Source organism: Thalassophryne amazonica, chromosome 17, assembly GCF_902500255.1.
Source record: "Thalassophryne amazonica chromosome 17, fThaAma1.1, whole genome shotgun sequence".
In the NCBI taxonomy this organism is placed as follows: Eukaryota; Metazoa; Chordata; class Actinopteri; order Batrachoidiformes; family Batrachoididae; genus Thalassophryne; species Thalassophryne amazonica.
Genome location: NC_047119.1, coordinates 61,937,805 through 61,956,700, shown reverse-complemented (window position 1 = coordinate 61,956,700; position 18,896 = coordinate 61,937,805). Strand labels below are relative to the sequence as shown.

At 45.3% G+C, this 18,896-nt stretch overlaps 1 protein-coding gene and 1 long non-coding RNA gene across 2 annotated transcripts in view; both read right to left on the bottom strand.

Annotated features, from left to right (window-relative positions):
* zcchc9 (zinc finger, CCHC domain containing 9) overlaps positions 1-7,353 on the bottom strand; it is a 29,347-nt gene extending 21,994 nt beyond the window's left edge. Inside the window, exon 1 of the mRNA XM_034192584.1 lies at positions 7,060-7,353. The gene's annotated coding sequence lies outside the window, so the exon portion shown is untranslated. The remainder of the gene's footprint in view (positions 1-7,059) is intronic.
* Positions 7,354-8,147: 794 nt separating this feature from the next.
* Positions 8,148-18,427, bottom strand: LOC117529729. The gene is made up of 3 exons (XR_004566084.1): positions 18,288-18,427; positions 17,519-17,521; positions 8,148-8,159 (listed from the first exon to the last, which is right to left on the bottom strand). It is a non-coding gene; the product is annotated as an uncharacterized LOC117529729 (long non-coding RNA).
* Positions 18,428-18,896: the final 469 nt, after the last annotated feature.

The window sequence follows — 18,896 nt, the reverse complement described above, 5'->3', positions numbered from 1 at the left end:
CCACGCAGTGGTCTATCACTTAAAGGGCTGACTATTCAGGCCGGGGTGATAGATGCAGATTACCAAGGCGAGATTGGAGTGGTTTGTAGATTGTTTGGAGAACAACCCCTGATATTGAACAAAGGGGACAAAATTGCTCAATTAATAATTAAACCCTGTGAAATGGGGTTGGTACAGGAGATACCAAAACCCGTAGTAATAACTACACGAGGAACACAAGGTTTTGGTTCCTCAGATCAAGCAGGTGCCAAAGTTTGGGTGAAACAACCTAACAGACCGCCTAAGGCGGCAGAAATTATAGCTCAAGGGAATGATGCAACTGTTAGTATACTCTATCAGGGTGAAAAAAAATGGGTAAATGTGCCTATATCAAAGTGTTATGTAAGAGAGGACTAATCATTGTTATTCTATGAATAGTCTTTCTTCTGTCGATCAGACTCAATGTCCTGGTGGGAGTTGCTGATCGGGCGATCGAGGACCACAGGAGGTGTACGTCGCCATGGCAACCAGTGGAAGCCCCGGGATTGGAGGTGTCGGCTGCTGGGTCATACTCCTCCTTGTAGGTGGTGCCATGGTCTCCAGTTGTTGGGGAATGACGGAAGGACATCAAGTGAGAGAAGTCCAACCACGAGTGGAGCTCGTCTGGAGAAATCTCACTAAAACAAGTCAACAGGACAATTTTACTTGTGCCCACAATACGAAATATCCATTTGGAAACCTAACTAGTAAATGTCCAATTTACCAATGTAGACAATGTCTTAAAGGGAAATACACTGTACTTATGGTAGAAAAAGGGTGTCACTTGACAGTGTCATCTCTAATACATATGTGTGTGCAGAATGATACCACCAAGAACTGTAACCCCTCACCAAATGGAACACATTGGAATATTACTGCAGAATCATCAATATGGATAACTAATGGTACTGCTATGATAAACAGAACACGTTGGGGATACCCAATTTGGGTACTACCAAAAGAGGCTAAGGCAACACAAACCCAGGTTGCACCTTTAATTGATACCTGCACCTATTTGGCACAAGCAACAGTGAAGACAAAGGTATATTGGCAAGTTACCTTTCCAAAAATTCCAATTTGCAGAAGACGTCGAAGGGCGTGGTATGACACTCTATTAGGAGGAACAGGAACTGTACTGGGAGTGTCAAACACAATTGATAATGAGGTAACCAGAACAATGTTGTCCAATACTGGACGATATTCCTCTCAAGCTATCCATCAGGTTGGAGAGTGGTTGCCTACAGCATTAGTGGGACAATTACAAAATGCAAATCTGTGGCAAAAGAATTTCAAATGGCAATTGGCATTATGGAATGAAACATTCAATGTCTTCCAAAATTTATCTCATATGGGAAATTGGACAGCATGTGCTATACAAACTCTTCATGCTGAAGCTCAAAGAGAAAGATTTCAGCGTATAGTTACCACAGGGAACTATCATGATTGGAAATGGATTTGGAATATAACTGATACCTTATGGTTAAAGTTACATCCAGAATTTACACAGTGTAATGAAACAGTATGTACTGGACACTGGACCCAGTACAATGTGGCACAACCAAAGGTTGTTTATAAATATCAAGTATTACCTGTAATAACGGTTACTGGTTATTGGTTTTTGCATATGGACGGAGAGTGGTTAGAACCAAAAACCAATACGACTTTTGATACTAAAATGTGTGACATCACTGATAAAGGAATGGCCTGTGTGCTGCAAACTGGATATGCTAATCCATGTCTAACCGACTCAGAGGTTGTACTTTGTGATTGGACTAGGGAAACACCCAGAGAAATGTTGTGGCAAGTTGGCCCACATGCTCTGTGTGTCGCAACAATGAAAAATAATTCACAGGTACCTTCGGTTCCGTATACTGGCTGCCTGAACAATGTGCACCTGTGGCATTGGGGAAACCGGACTTATCGTTTGACTAATTATTCTGTATCAAGTCGGCTGACTTCGGTACAATGGGATGTATTGCATTCCCCATGGAGTCTTTCCCTGGAGCGTTTCAAATGCGCATTGGAACAATCTACGGAAATTCAGCAATTAATAGAGTCACATAAGTCCAACGTCTCCAGTCTCATGGTATCCACATTGATTACCAGTGACCGGGTAAAACATGTAGCAAAGTTAGTACAGCAAGCGTCAGCACACCACTGGTGGGATATCTTTTCAGGGATGTCTCTCACTGCCAGGAGCACCTTAGTGCCACCTTTAATAGTGTTAGTAATAGCAATATGTGTTATGACTTTTTGTAATATTTTTACATGTATATATGTTATACAATTAAGACGGGAAGTGGAATGGGTAATATTTCAACGAATGCGATGAAATTGACACTGTTAATTCATGATCCTTTTGGAGTAAACCAATATAATGTCACATTAGACCCCACAATACCGGGTTATGTGTATGAATATATTGCATGGAATGAGGATAATCAAGACTGTATTACTCAAAATTTTGTTTGTGAATCACTAGAAGAAATGTGGGAAAGGTTCTGGCACGATATAGTCAATGTTTATGGATGGAATTCACATTTACCTATCTCCATACAAAGTTACATAAATTGATTGGTGCAAAACACCAAGAGTGGAAATGTATAATAAAAATGTTATTGTGCTGTTTTGCACCTGTCTTAAAGTAACCCTGAGAATGTACTTGTTATTCAACTTTGTTTTAGCATGCTGGGGTCAGTCTGAACTGGGCTGGAGGTATTTGTTACACTGATTATTCAACTTTGTTTTAGCATGCTGGGGTCAGTCTGAACTGGGAGTGAAGAGCTGGAGGTACCTGTTATTATTCACAACGTTGTTTTTGTTGCTATCGCGTTGCTATTGACGACTGCGCTGAAGAGATGTTTTTGCAAGAGGAAATACCTTTTTGATGCCTGTTGATTAAAGAAATTATGTGCGCCAGGGAGTTTGAAATGGCCACTCACCCTCCCTTTGCGCACACACTAGAAAAGAGGAGGCAGAGCCATGCTCCGATAGAGTCTGCTGCGGGTTTACGTACAAACGCCCAGCCGGTTGACAAGCGCACTCTGCCGAAGGTGTTGGCTCTCCACCTTAAAGGCGTCACGGTAAGAGAGAAAGAGATGTTTCATGCGCTGCAACCACTTGTGCTTGATGTAACTGCTTTTGTGGGGAATAAATATACGCCTGTTTGTTCTAGCAAAATGCAGTCTGTGTGATCATTTCTGTGTGCCGATCTGACCGAACCTTGTTTCAAAACAACATCTTTCACGGGCATCTCTCCCAGTCACTGGTTCAGATATGTTGATGACACATGGGTTAAAATCAAGCAACAGTAAGTTGAGGACTTTACAGAACACATCAACTCGGTGGACGCCAATATCAAGTTTACACGTGAGGATGCCAGAAACAACCATTTAGCCTTATTGGACTGTGATGTTACGATTGGAGAGAACAGGCAGCTCCAGACAGGGGTTTACAAAAAACCAACTCACACTGACTAATATCTGCTCTTTGGCTCAAACCACCCCCTTGAACACAAGCTCGGGGTGATCAGGACGCTTCAACACAGAGCCCTACCGGTGCCCACAACTGCAGGGGGAAGGGCTAAAGAACAACGTGTCCGGAAAGCCCTCACAGTATGTGGGTACCCACGATGGTCCCTGGACAAAGTGCAGAAGTCCCAGAGAACAAAGAGACCAGATAGACAGGAGATGGAAACAAGAAGAAGAGGAGTGTCTCTCCCTTATTTAGCAGACGTAGGGGAAAAACTACAGAGGATCTTCAGACAGCACAAAGTCCCAGTTTACTTTAAACCGGTTAACACCTTGAGACAGAAATTAGTTCACCCTAAGGACATGATCCCTAGTTACAAACAGAGCAATGTAGTGTATTCTATCAGATGTCAGGAAAACTGTAACGAACACTACATAGGTGAAACGAAGCAACCTTTACACAAAAGGCTATACCAGCACCGCAGAGAGGGCACCAGTGGACCTCAGTCTGTGGTTCATCTCCACCTTAAAGACAGTAACCACATGTTTGAGGACAAGGAAGTTAAAATATTAGCCAGAGAGAAGAAATGGTTTGAGAGAGGGGTCAAGGAAGCATTCTTTGTGAAACGTTTGAAACCCAGCCTTAACCGGGGAGGGTGTCTGAGACACACTTTATCCCCTGTTTACAATGGGGTACTCAGGTAAAGGAGTTTCAGTCTTTTGTTCATGGTAATGAGTCATTCACGTCATCAAGGGAGCCATCAGAAAGGCATCCATCCCATCATTAGAGGGACAGCTGTCCTGTCATTAGGTGTGCTAACTAGAGCACAATAGTTGGTAATTAGAGCTATTGTTTAGTCACCAGTCTATAGCAGTCGGCCTCTCAGTAGGAGGGGTCTGGTTAGGTTTAAAACTCCAGCTTTTGTTGGCTTCTGTTTTATTCTACTCTACAAGAGTCAGACAGAAGTCAGACTTCCAGAGCAAGAATTTTAGCTGAGGAAGCTTCTGCAATTTGAAGCGAAATGTCCTCGCGTCAAGTAACCCAGTCCAGTAGAAGATTCAAGCTTCTCTACTATGGAAACCACCTGGATAACCGAGAGCCTACACAGAAACTTCACAAACACGGTAACTTAAATAAAATAATAAATAAAAAAACTGACTGCGAGGCTTGCATGTTCAACATCCAGCTGAAATGCATCTGCTGAATCGCAGAGACAGAGGGATTAAAAAAAAAAACCAAACCTTAAAAATGGTTAAAAAACAAAACAGAAAAAGTACTTTTTTGGTTAATTGCCAGAATAATCAATAGAATACTCGATAGAATACTCAATTACTAAAATAATCTATAGCTGCAGCCCTAGGTGACTCCATGCCTGCTGTGCCCACTCCATAAAAATATAATCAATTACACTGATGTGACTAATCATTCACAATATATCAAGAAAAAAGAAAAAAGCCAAATCCTTGACTGCAGCTTCTATGTGAGGAATTTCCTCCTTTAAAAACATTTCAACCACTGCAAACTAAATACCTTGTGCCGTTGGATTGCTTACGGGACGAAATATAGTATGAAGACTTCATCTTTGGCTCTACAGGATTTTATGGCCTTTATTTTTTTCATTTCGAAAGAGCGAAAAGTGATCAGGACAGACAGACACACACACACACACACACATATATACATATACATATATATCGGGTGTCCCAAAAAAATATGCAACATTTTATCAGCAAAGAAAATGGTCAAAGCATGTCTAGGAAATACATTTATGGCTGGATAGAAAGCTGAAAGGTTGAAGTTTTTCATACCAATGTCAATATTGGCCCTGCATTTTGTCAGTCTAGCATAAAGTCGCTGCACCTGTTTAACACTCTTGGTCTGGTGCCAAAACTCAATAATTTTTGTTTGCTGTAGTATGGGTAATTTTGGCATTTTCCTGAGTCTTTCTTGGTATCAACATAAACCTCAGGGTCTCTACAAGTAAAAATATATACTCATTATCTCACAGGAACTACTTTTTGCGCAGGAATTCATCAAGCACGTCGGCTGCGGACGCGTATTAACACAGAATACCCAAAAACTGCCTAGAAGTTCAGCCAAAATGAGAGCGTCCAAGATACAAATCTTCATTATGAACACCAGATTGTTGAAGTGGCCTGCGTTCCAAAATCTTGGACCATCACAAACTGCAAGAATGTGTTATTAACTACACTATGCAATTTAAAGGTCTGGAATAGAGCCCGGCCGATATTATCGGCCGATATAAGCCCTTTTTAAAGTACTCACTATCGGCCGAAATTTTGCCGATAGAACACCGATAATTTCTCATAACAGAACCGTTACTGAAATAATATTTGTGTCGGCAACGTAAAATGTCCTTGCACTGTTTGTCCATGAGTATCTTTTCCTTTGAGCTTAATGCAAGTTTGCACAGATTTTTTTGTACTAGACAGTTCTTTGTTACTGTTCTTGAAAATTGCATAAACATACTAGAGGATATTGTGAAAATAATCTTATTTTACTTTTATAAATCTGATAGTTTCCTCACGTTATATCAGGATCCATGTTTTCTTGTTAAAATGTTCTACCAGCACTAAAACCAACCTCTGCTTGCATTAAGGTTGTTTGAAAGTTTTTTGTTCTTGAAAGTTGCAGAATAGAAAAATAAAGGAATGTTGTAAAAATAATGTTTCCTTAGTGTTTGTGTTTCTTTCCTCTCACAATCACTTATCTGAAACTGAAAAAGTTTTTCTACCTGTAAAATAACCTATATCTAACTTGCAGCAACAAAAGGTCCAAGATCTGATGTATTTCACAACTCTTTTTAAGGATATGTATTTGCTAATTTCACATAGGTTTAATTCTTGATTGTATTTTTTGAACTTGAAAATTCTTCTCTGTTATGAAGTTTCTCAATATGAGGACAAAGTTTCATCTTTTAGCTCATACCTTTTTTGTTAATGGTCCAAAAAGAACATTTTATTCATTAAAAAAAAATAATAATAATCATAGCGGCTGATTTATCGGCTATCGGCAAATCAGCCGATTTATCAATTATCGGCATTTTTTTCCATCCAAATATCGTTATCGGCCTCAAAAAATCCATATCAGTCAGGCTCTAATCTGGAAAAACCTGAGTTGTTTTCGATATTAACTGCAGGAGCTTTACAGCCGACTCATTGGTCAATATAAGTCACGTGATCAAGAAGCTACGTACGTATGCATGTATTTCTAAACTACTTTAACAACCACAAATCTTTAACTATAATCCCTACCTCTAATCATACCCTCTAATCCTAATCATAGCAAGGCTGCGCTACGTACGAATAGAATTTGTAATTATTAATACGGCAACGTACGAACAGCCACTTCCTACATTTTAAGTGATTTGTGGGAAAACGTGTCTCCTAAGACACAATCATGAAAGTAACACTAATGTCCAGCTTCTAGTAAATAATCAAACAACCAAGATGCCATTTCCTGAAATTGTAAAATTTATGCATTCAGAGCGTTTCAGACTTCAGCCCTGTTAGACTTTTGAAATGCTAATAGCTCATTCAGAAGACCTACCTTATGCTTTTTCCGAACAAAATACAATGATTGGACAAACGATGTCAATAATCTGTAACATAAAGACGTTGTTGCTTTAAAATAACTGCTAATTATGCCTAAAGGAAACAAAAAACAAACACGTAAAACATTAGCCTCGCGTTCTTCGTCGTGTCATTTTTCTTCTTCTTCTTCTTGGTTGTCGGCAGGCTAGGCACGGTCAGTGCATTGCTGCCCCCCTCAGGTCACAAGACACAGAACACCTATTAAATGTCAACGAGATAGACACAGCACCCCTATATTTTCCAATACAAGCCACAGTTTTTAAAAAAACAAACCACCAAATTCGCTCTCTCCTTTGGGGAGGCTCCATGCCCCAGTAATGCCCTCAAAGAAAAGGTACTACAACCCAGATCTACCAAACCGCGAAACATGACCCTATGCATCCTCTGCATACAAAGGGCAGTGTATTAGCACATGAAGAACAGATTCAGTGACACCACAAAAATGACAGCAGTCATCCAGATGTTTCCCAAGCACATACAGCTCACTGTTTAACCCACAATGACCCAGCCTAAGCCTCGCCAACTTCACATCATCGTGACGTGAGGCACCCAGTGACACATTACCCTGCTCTACTTTTGAAACAATGGTGTGAAGGTGTCTTCCCTTGGTCTCAGTATCCCAAATGTGCTGCCACTGCTGGTGTATACTACCATTAACAAAACTACGGCACTCCATTCTACTAAAAGGAATGAGAAACAGGATGGCGTCAGTCCTTAAGCCGGCCTTAGCAGCAACATCAGCCATTTCATTCCCATGAATTCCCACGTGGGCTGGGACCCACAGAAACCCTACACAACACCCAGCCTACCCAAGTTTAAAAAGCAACATCAAAATCTCACTAACCACATCCGCTCTGGCCACACACCCTCCACCCACCAAAGACACCAGTGAAGACACAGAGTCAGAACAAATTACAACACTTTTAAGTCCAGCATCCTCTACCCACCACAGTGCCCAGAGGATCGCAAACAACTCAGCGGTAAACACAGAAATGCCGTCAGATAAACGGTGACACTTACTGAACCCAAATTGAGGAACATAAACACCAAAACCCACTCGTCTAGTTGCTGGATCTCTCAAACCATCTGTGTAAATCTGGGTAATGCCTCTCCACACAGTCCTGAGATGGACATTTGCATAAGTCGCCAGACTTCCTTTAAAATCTTTATGCAACTCTGTCAATGACAAATCAACATCTGGCACAGGCCACAGCCAAGGTGGAGTTACTGGCCAGACCACTGGAAGAGCAACACTACTATTACCAAAATTAAGCCCCTGTAATCAACCTTTTAGTGAAAACAGAAAACAGCTGCCGTTGCGTGTAGCTGTGCCACCTCCAAACTCCCAACTGTCATCCAGCACAGAAGAGGACAAAAGCGGCGTTCCAGCCCCCTTTAATTTCACTATATAGTTTAATCCCAGTTGTATACGTCTCAGACTTAAACGCTTCTTCCTTCCAAAAACCACAAACTTAGTTTTGGAAGCAGACAGTCGAAATCCCCCATCTGTCAGCCCAGCCCTGTACCTTATCTAATGCACACTGCATTTGACTAAATAGGTGTGTAACATGTTGATAATGGGACCCCCATTATCAACAAGAAAGGCATCAGAAAAACAGTTACCCACTCTAACCTGAACACTTCTAGCACTCAAGAAGTGTTTAATCCAGTTCAACATCCTCCCTTTTATACCTGCATCAAAAAGTGTTATGATAAGACCGTCCTTTCAGAGCATATCATATGCCTTTTCAATATCCAGAAAAACCATCAACACAGCCTCTCGATTGCTCAACGCTTTCTTAATATCACTATCTAAAACCAACACAGAATCCATGGATGCTCTCCCAAGCCTAAATCCATTTTGGGAAGATGAAAAATATCCCCCCCGCTCCAGGTGGAATACCAACCTATCCGTAACCATTCTCTCCATAATTTTACATATAACAGGTGTAAGAGCAATAGGCCTATACGACAAGGGGCTCCCTGCCTCTTTGCCAGGTTTAAGAAGGGGCACAATGATTACCTGTTTCCAGTCCTCTGGAAGACACCCCTCTGCCCACACTGTATTAACCAAAGACAGCAGTTCATCCAGTGCGATGTCATCCAAATGCTGGAAAAGCTGGTACCCCAGGCCATCTATACCAGGAGCAGTGTGCCGCCCTCGCTCTATCCCTCCCTTCAACTCCTTCATAGAAAAGAAGAGATTGATCACAGCAGAATTATCAGTACTGCAGTCCAACTTAAACCCCTCCTGAAGAAGGATCATCTCTCTCCTCAGCAGACTATCTGCATCAATATTAATGTCACTGGAGACCCGCTGGAATGCTTTCGCCAAGAGGTCAGCCTTTACTTTATTGTCCACAGCCTCTATAGTGCCCTCTTTCAAAATAGGAACCGTGACCCCTTTGCTAATCCCAGCCATATGGCGCATCATATTCCAGACCTGTCGAAGTGGAGTCTGAGCACCCAAAGTTCCACAATACTGTCGCCAGCTCTCTCGCTTAGCTGTTTTAATTATCCTCCTGGCTGCAGCTCTACATTTTTTAAATGCAACAACATTACGAGTGATCGGGAACTTTCTCAATGTCCTGTAGGCCTTGTTACGGGCTTGAACAGCATCATCACATGCTTGGCTCCACCATGGCACCATTTTTTTTCCCTGCCGCTCCGCCTTAACTGGAATGGCCTTTTCTGCTCTGGTCCTAATAGCCCCACAAAAGGACCTACTCCACTCAAGCATACTTCCATCACTGGTCACCTTCTCGACAAACTCCGAAATACATTCACAAAATCTGCCCCAGTCCGCCCTCCGAAAGTTAAATCTTGTCAACTGGGCCTCCTGCGCTAACCGGAGGTCTCTCCCAAACCAACACAAGATAGGGGAGTGATCGCTACCCATAGTGTAACCACCAAGTACATCCCAGTTACCTCACCCAGCAAGTACAGCTGAAGCAATTGCTAAATCTATACATGACGTACTCCTAGTCCTCAAATCATACCTAGTGGGTCTCCCATCATTAAGCACCACCAAGCCATACTTATCCAGGAAATCCTCCAAAACCACCCCATTGGAGTCCCTTTTTGTACCACCCCACAGTGGGTTGTGAGCATTAAAATCCCCAACCCACACCACAGGGAGACACACCTGCTGCATTACCTGATCCAAAACCCCCAGATCCAGAGAGTGATATGGGTTATAAAAATTGATGATTGAAAACCTACCTTCTGAGCTCCAAAGTTCCACACCCACACATTCAAGGTCTAAAGTGATATCTAGTCTCCTATACTAGACACCTTGCAACAGGAAAGTAGCACAACCCCCACCGCATGAAGGCCTGTCCTTACGTAAACAGACATAACCTGGGATCACAAAATCCAGACAGGGCTTCAACCAGGTGTAGCGGGATAAAAGTCCCGGGTCCCAATTGAAAAGACGTTCCCGCTAGCATGGCTAATGGGGAGTTCCCCTTTGGCTGACCTGGTAGAGGAACGGTCTTTTGTGCGAGCCGCGTGGGTTTGATCCCCACCGTCGTCCCGGCCATGAAGGTCCTGCTGCTTCAATCTGGCGTCATGAACAGGATGTGGATCACAGAGTATGCTAACATGCACCTGTGACTTCAGGATGAAGTCAAAAATGGTGGGGAGATGTGTAGCGGGATGAAAGTCCCGGGTCCCAATTGAAAAGACGTTCCCGCTAGCTTGGCTAACGGGGAGTTCCCCTTTGGCTGACCTGGTAGAGGAACGGTCTTTTGTGCGAGCCGCGTGGGTTCGATCCCCACCGTCGTCCCGGCCATGAAGGTCCTGCTGCTTCACATGTTTCCTGGATACATATGACTTTCGGCCTCTCACGAAATGTTCCTATATCCGCTTCAGTTCCTGTCCATTGGCAATCAAACTACGCGCATTCCACTGGAGAACGTAAAACATCAGTAGTCTAAGTATCATCTCCACATGGAGAATCTATCACACCACTGCTCATCACTCTGTCCTTGGCAAAAACCAGACTATGGAGATATGCCGAATCCACCTCAGCGACCCCCAAAACCCTTTCTGCGGCCTCGACAACAATTCTAACCACATCAGAATTATTCCTTGCCACTTTCACCCCACTAAGGACTTCCACAATGAAGGCTAAAAAACTGACACAGTTCACCAGCACTGACCCTTGGGGTACAGATGGCACAGGTGCAGGCCCACACTGCTCCAACCGCACCTGTCCTCCAGTGCCATTGGACTTTGCAATGGGCCTAACAGCGTCCGCGTATGATACTCCCACATTTACTTCCCTATACTCCTGTACTTTCAATCAATCAATCAATCAACTTTTTTCTTATATAGCGCCAAATCACAACAAACAGTTGCCCCAAGGCGCTCCATATTGTAAGGCAAGGCCATACAATAATTATGAAAAACCCCAACGGTCAAAACGACCCCCTATGAGCAAGCACTTGGCAACAGTGGGAAGGAAAAACTCCCTTTTAACAGGAAGAAACCTCCAGCAGAACCAGGCTCAGGGAGGGGCAGTCTTCTGCTGAGACTGGTTGGGGCTGAGGGAAAAAAACAGGAAAAAGACATGCCGTGAAGGGGGGCAGAGATCGATCACTAATGATTAAATGCAGAGTGATGCATACGGAGCAAAAAGAGAAAGAAACAGTGCATCATGGGAACCCCCCCACAATCTACGTCTAAAGCAGCATAACCAAGGGATGGTCCAGGATCACCCGATCCAGCCCTAACTATAAGCCTTAGCGAAAAGGAAAGTTTTAAGCCTAATCTTAAAAGTAGAGAGGGTATCTGTCTCCCTGATCTGAATTGGGAGCTGGTTCCACAGGAGAGGAGCCTGAAAGCTGAAGGCTCTGCCTCCCATTCTACTCTTACAAACCCTAGGAACTACAAGTAAGCCCGCAGTCTGAGAGCGAAGCGCTCTAATGGGGTAATATGGTACTACGAGGTCCCTAAGATAAGATGGGACCTGATTATTCAAAACCTTATAAGTAAGAAGAAGAATTTTAAATTCTATTCTAGAATTAACAGGAAGCCAATGAAGAGAGGCCAACACGGGTGAGATATGCTCTCTCCTGCTAGTCCCCGTCAGTACTCTAGCTGCAGCATTCTGAACCAACTGAAGGCTTTTTAGGGAACTTTTAGGACAACCTGAAAATAATGAATTACAATAGTCCAGCCTAGAGGAAATAAATGCATGAATTAGTTTTTCAGCATCACTCTGAGACAAGACCTTTCTGATTTTAGAGATATTGCGTAAATGCAAAAAGGCAGTCCTGCATATTTGTTTAATATGCGCTTTGAATGACATATCCTGATCAAAAATGCCTCCAAGATTTCTCACAGTATTACTAGAGATCAGGGAAATGCCATCCAGAGTAACGATCTGGTTAGACACCATGCTTCTAAGATTTGTGGGGCCAAGTACAATAACTTCAGTTTTATCTGAGTTTAAAAGCAGGAAATTAGAGGTCATCCATGTCTTTATGTCTGTAAGACAATCCTGCAGTTTAGGTAATTGGTGTGTATCCTCTGGCTTCATGGATAGATAAAGCTGGGTATCATCTGCGTAACAATGAAAATTTAAATTTAATTTCAATGCTGTCTTGAAGTGCTCACACTCCCTGTTGCCAGCAACATGGCCTCCCCCACAGCTCCCACACTTCGGCACCACCACTGTGCAGTCCGAGAACTCATGGTCTCCCCCACATTTACCACATCTCCGAGCCCCCCAACAGACTGCAGCAAAATGACCATACCGCTGACACTTAAAGCATCTAAGCGGTGGCCTTCTATATGGCTGCACTCTAAAAGCAAGACAGCCCAGGAACACTCTGTCTGGCAGCGCATCTTCCTGAAAGGTCAGAACAACAGTAGTTGTATCTCTCCTCACCCATCCATCCATTTTCTACCACTTTATCTGGAGTCGGGTCGCGGGGGCAGCAGCTCAAGCAAAGCCGCCCAGACCTCCCGATCCACACACACCTCCCCCAGCTCCTCCAGGGGAACCCCAAGGCATTCCCAAGCCAGCCGAGAGACGTAGTCCCTCCAGCGTGTCCTGGGTCTTCCCCAGGGCCTCCTCCCAATGGGACGTGCCCGGAACACCTCTCCAGCGAGGCGTCCAGGGGGCATCGGAAAAGATGCCCGAGTCACCTCAACTGGCTACTTTCGACGTGGAGGAGCAGCGGCTCGATTCCAAGCTCCTCCCGAGTGACTGAGCTCTTCACCCTATCTCTAAGGGAGCACCCAGCCACCCTGCGGAGGAAACTCATCTCAGCCACTTGTACTCGCGATCTCGTTTGTCAGATCCCGTTTTTATTTTTTTTAGATACACGCGGCACACGCTCACCCTCCGATGAATGTGTTTGTGTACTAAAAACCAGCTCTCCGTCTCTGGGGTCCGACCTTCGTGTCTCCACGGGTATTACCCGGCAGGGCTGCACAAAGGCTGTTCAAGCTGGTGGCGAGGAGATTCGTCTAGCCGCTCACTGCCTCCATCCGGACGTCCACCCCGCTGACGCTGATCTCGCACCCCGGTCGAATAGCCTCCTCTGGAACCAGGATACGAGCCGGCCACGCCCGTTAACGGCAGCTCTCCTCTTATGGATCAGGGCTTTTGGAATGTTGCTAGATTTTAAATTTAGTGACTCGTACAGCGAGTCCCCAGGATGCGTTAATTTCATTAAAAACCAGACTAACCTTTTAGAGCACTTTTTGATGTTATACACCCAATAAACTTTAACTTTTACACCTTAAGAAGCATCAATAAATCCAATGTCCGAGCCTTAACACTTTAACTGCATGCTTGGAAATTTATTGCAGGTTTTGCAAGTGTTAAAATCCACAGCTCGATGAACTTGATTTCCTCTTCATCAGCTATTAGTTGTCAGCTGACCACGATCCTTGTGTGATGTTGTAATCCTTCAGGAAATTAATCCACATAAGAGTTTATTCCTTCTTCAATCAACCAAAAGTTGATCTAATCCATTCTGGTAGGATGTGATGTTCCTTGAGAGAGAAAACGTTGAAACTTCCTCACTCAGACTTAAGGCCAGTGATTATTCTCCAATGCTCTGCTACTCCGTGACTGGACGGCCTGAGTGGGAGTTGAAAACTCTCTCAAATGATCTCTTATGGCTCCAATCCTCTCACTCCACGATTCCAATTGCTGCTCACAAGATGGTCAAGTCTTGTGATCTCCTCGTAGCAGGGGAGAAGTGACAACAGCACCTCTCCCTGGAAGAATAACCCCGTTTCCTGGTGTTTTACAGTTATATATGTGCTGACTCTTTGCTGTTCAGATGATCTTGGTTACCATGGGGACGATGGTGACTCAAAACCTCCTCCCTTCTCCTTCCCTTACTGGAAGCCATCTGCAGCCCTTTGCCAGTAACTTATTTCTCAAGTTCCTCTTTTCTGTTAACACTTCAACTTTTCTGAGAATTTGTTTTTCTAAATCATGTCTTTAGAATCACATCAATCATATTCAATCATTTCATTACAACTCTCTTTCACATAAAAACAATTCACATGATCATATACAAACATTTTCATTCCTTATTATTCATTTTCATATTTTACCACCTCTTAATCATTTGATCGGTTGTTTATCATCAGCTTCTGCCTTGTTGCAACATCACTTCCCCTTTCTTCTCTGCACTCTTTATCAAACCAACTCCTTCACTTCCTCTTCTGACTCTGCACTTTTTTATGAAAAACAACTCATATAATCATTCATTTCACTTATTTGTAACATACTTTTTCTAATCAACTCTTACTTTTATTACATTAATAGTTCATTTAATCATACTTGTTATGTTAGAATCATTCTTAGACATATTCCATCGTCTTCACCACTGAGTTCATTCCATGGGCCTCCCCATCTGCAATGGAAAAGTCCGGTATGACCTCACTTGCTCCGGGAAAGTACCAAACACTGTCCAGTTTAATACAACAGCATGTATATTAATCCAATGGCACGTACTATATTCCAAGATGAAAACAAGCTGAAAGCAAGCTTAAAGTCATCTTTCTTGACAGTTCTTTCGGTCATGAGCCAAATCTCATGACCATAGGTGAGGATCGGAATGTAGATCGATCGGTAAATCGAGAGCCCTGCCCCCCCTACTCAGCTCTCTCTTCACCACGACAGTCCGATACAGCGACTGCATCACTGCAGACGCTGCACCGATCCGTCTATCAATCTCACGCTCCATCCGTCCCTCATTCGTGAACAAGACCCCGAGATACTTAAACTCCTCCACTTGAAGCAAGGACACTCCACCGACCTGTAGAGGGCAAAGCACCTTTTTCCGGTCGAGAACCATGGCCTCGGATTTGGAGGTGCTAACTTTCATCCTGGACGCTTCACACTCGGCTGCAAACTGCCCCAGTGCACACTGAAGGTCCTGATTTGACGACGCCAACAGCACCACATCGTCTGCAAACAGCAGAGATGAGATTCTGTGGTTCCCAAACCAGACCCCCTCTTCACCCTGTCTGCGCCTAGAAATTCTGTCCATAAAGATAATGAACAGAACTGGTGACAAAGGGCAGCCCTGGCAGAGGCCAACGTGCACTGGAAACAGGTTTGACTTACTACCGGCAATATGAACCAAGCTCCTGCTGCGGTCGTACAGGGACAGGATAGCCCTTCGCAAAGGACCCCGGACCCCGTACTCCCGGAGCACCCCCACAGGGTGCCCCAAGGGACATGGTCGAACGCCTTCTCCAGATCCACAAAGCACATGTGGACTGGTTGAGCAAACTCCCATGAACCCTCGAGCACCCGATGGAGCATGTAGTGCTGGTCCAGTGTGCCGCGACCGGGATGAAAACCACACTGCTCCTCCTGAATCCAAGGTTCGACTATCGGTCAAATTCTCCTCTCCAGTACTCTGGAATAGACCTTACCGGGGAGGCTGAGGAGTGTGATCCCCCTATAGTTGGAACACACCCTCCAATCCCCCTTCTTAAACAGAGGGACCACCACCCCAGTCTGCCAATCCAGAGGCACTGTCCCCGACTGCCACATGATGTTGCAGAGGCGTGTCAGCCAAGACAGCCCCACAACATCCAGAGACTTAAGGTACTCAGGACGGATTTCATCCACCCCAGGAGCCTTGCCACCGAGGAGCTTTCTAATCACCTCGGTGACTTCGGCCTGGGTAATGGATGAGTCTGCCTCTGAGTCCCCAGTCTCTGCTTCCTCTTCGGAAGATGTGACGATGGGATTGAGGAGATCCTTGAAGTATTCCTTCCACCGCCCGACAACATCCCCAGTCAGGGTCAACAGCTCCCTACCCGCACCGTAGACAGTGCTGGTGGAGAGCTGCTTCCGCCTCCTGAGGCGTCGGACGATTTGCCAGAATTTCTTCGAGGCCGACCGATAGTCCTCCTCCATGGTCTCCCCGAACTCCTCCCATACCCGAGTTTTTGCCTCTGCAACCGCACGGGCTGCAGCACGCTTGGCCTGCCGGTACCTGTCAGCTGCCTCCGGGGTCCCACCTACCAACAAGGACAAGTAGGACTCCTTCTTCAGCTTGACGACATCTCTTACCTCCGGCGTCCACCACCAGGTTCGAGGATTGCCGCCACAACAGGCACCAGAGACCTTGTGACCACAGCTATGAGCAGCCGCATCGACAATAGAGGTGGAGAACATGGTCCACTCGGACTCCATGTCTCCACCCTCCCCCGGGATCTGGGAGAAGCTCTCCCGGAGGTGGGAGTTGAAGACCTCGCTCACAGAGGGTTCTACCAGTCATTCCCAGCAGACCCTCAAGATATGTTTGGGCCTGCCAGGTCTGACCGGCTTCCTCCCTTCCCAACGGATCCAACTCACCACCAGGTGGTGATCGGTCGACAGCTCTGCCCCTCTGTTCACTCGAGTGTCCAAGACACGTGGCCGAAGGTCAGATGATACAACTACAAAGTCAATCATTGACCTCAGGCTCAGGGTGTCCTGGTGCCACGTGCACTTATGGACACTCTTGTGCTCGAACATGGTGTTCATGGTGACAAACTGTGACTAGCACAGAAGTCCAACAACTGAACACCACTCGGGTTCAGATCGGGGAGGCCATGCTTCCTGATCACCCCCTCCAGGTCTCACTGTCGTTACCCACATGGGCATTGAAATCCCCCAGGAGAACAATGGAGTCCCAGTTGGAGCGCTATCTAGTACACCTCCCAGGGACTCCAAGAAGGTCGGGTACTCTGCACTGCCGCTCAGCCCGTAGGCCGAGACAACAGTGAGAGACCTGTCCCCGACCCGAAGGCGTAGGGATGCGACCCTCTCATTCACTGGAGTGAACTCCAACACATGGCAACTGAGCTGGGGAGCAATAAGCAATGCGACCCAAGCTCTCCGCCTCACCCCGTGGGCAACGCCAGAAAAGTGGAGCGTCCACACCCTCTCCAGGAGTTGGGTACCAGAGCCCAAGCTGTGCGTGGAGGTGAGCCCGACTATCTCTAGTCGGTATCTCTCAACCTCCCACACAAGCTCAGGCTCCTTCCCCCCCAGCGAGGTGACTTGCAGGTGGTGAACCCACAGGAGGGTTATCTCTCCTCACCCCTTCTTTGAAAACCTTTATTCAAGAAGCTGCAATCACTTTGGCCCCCTCCGCACCTCTAAATAGATCATCCATTGTCATCTACAAAGACTCCGTACATGACCCCTTTCAAACCATCACCTTTAGCGCCAGGGACAAAACTCTCAATCTGTTTACCACAGACCAACTCCAAAGAAAGAGCCTTCGCCGCCTGTGCTGCAGCTCTACAAACAATCAACAACTTTCCATCATCCAAGATACGTGCACTTTCTACCTCTCCTAATTCAGCCTTCAATGTTTTAGCAAGCCCAATAGGATTAAACGAACTGAAAGTAAGCCGCTCATTCTTCAGTTTGAAAATAACTTTAAATTCCTTATGCGGGTCAATTCTCAGGACTTTAATGGCGCCCCCTTTGCCCTCCAGTCCTGGCTCCTGAGATGAACTGCCACTCTTACTTTTCCGTTTCCCCCCTGACTTGACCCGAGAGTTCCCTCCTCCCTCGTCGTCGGTCTCCATGAAAACACACATGCCACCACAATCCCAGTCAAGCCGCTAGCTAACACCACCGGGGTCCAACAACCAGACAGGCGTAGCCGCCACTACGTGCCCTGACTGCCTACCACAAACTAGCTTACTCCTCCCTAGTCTTCAGGGGAGTACTCGTGAGGGGTTCTTATGCACCACAGCCTGTAAACCCGGCAAGGCAACCGTAAAACGGTGACCCAGCTGTGGCTTCGGAGTGCTCCCAAGCTAATGCTTCACCCACTTTCCTCCCCACACTACAACCCCCAGTGAGTTCCAAACAGGAAAACACTCTTATGCCTACCAGGGACACTGCGGCCAGCCAGTCTACCTCCCCCGACCAGTTTGCCTTCTCCAAAGCCCTCCCGTCGGACACCACGCTCAACGAACTGTAGCTTCGGCCAACACAGAAAATCAACCCTTAAAGCCACAGTCTCGGTGTCCATTCATGTCATTTTTCTTTCTTCTTCTTTTAATTAATAGCAGGTCACAACCAACTTAATAGGTGCATACCGCCACCTACTGTGCATCCTCAGGGTGTGTACTTCAGGTTACAGACCCTTACAATTTATGTATTAACCCTGTGCTCTTAAGATAACCCATAACAGCCTTACTGCACTCTTTAATACTATCACTCTTTCCTAAAATACCCTGCAAATTCCATCCCCTACCTAGACTATACAATGTATCCCTCAATACATTCTTCTGCAAAAT